The following is an 877-nucleotide window of genomic DNA, read 5'->3' as shown; positions in this document are numbered from 1 at the left end:
TGTTTTTTTTTTTTTTTTTTTGACAGTGAGTGTTTCTTTAAGCTGCCCCACCTTGGTTGGAAGTCGGAGCCCTCTGAGCCCTCTTGCCCTCTTGCCTTGGCCTTCCTGAGTGCTGGGATTACAGGCATGCACCACCACTCCCACTTCATAACTTAACTTGTAATTATTTTAAAGCCTATCCTTGTTTTTCCTAAAACTAATTCAACATGTTTGTAATTTAATCAGCTTAAAAGGTTTTTAAAACATCAGGTGAACCATGTTTATTTAAAATATTTATAGACAATACGGCATAATACGCTTCCCCTCTTTCAGAAACAGTGGTAAATTTAAAGTGTAATCGTTTTTTGATTGAGTTTATTGGTATATTTTAGGTATACAGTACAGTACAGTTATTAAAGTATAATCTTAAATACCATTATCTGTCTATTTTTAAATATTTTTGAAATATTTGCTTATCTTATAATGTTAGCAAAATCTCTGAAGTGAGAGCTTAATCATGACTATAATTTAATTAGCCTGCTAAAGCTATTTTTAAAGAGAAGCATAAATGTAAAATGGAAAGGAATCCTGTTTAAAATTATACATAATTACTTTATAAATCTACTCCCTCTACAACCAACCAAAATTTATAATATTCTATAATAAAATGATGTATAACATTGATGTTCTCTTTTGTGAAGAATAGGCCTTTTTTAATCTCATTTGACATTGTACTTCTCATTTCCAGTTGCACAGGATGAGAATATTTTGACCCAGTCATTTCCTGTTTGAGGACATAAACAGTTCACTATCTAAAAGAAGAATATACAGTTTTAACTTGCTGATACAGAAATAATTGATAATTTATCTTTCAGTGTAATAGACATGCATACAGTAT

This window comes from Fukomys damarensis, unplaced genomic scaffold, assembly GCF_012274545.1.
Source record: "Fukomys damarensis isolate Sample0158 unplaced genomic scaffold, DMR_v1.0_HiC HiC_scaffold_8, whole genome shotgun sequence".
Classification (NCBI taxonomy): domain Eukaryota; kingdom Metazoa; phylum Chordata; class Mammalia; order Rodentia; family Bathyergidae; genus Fukomys; species Fukomys damarensis.
This window is presented reverse-complemented; position numbering follows the sequence as displayed.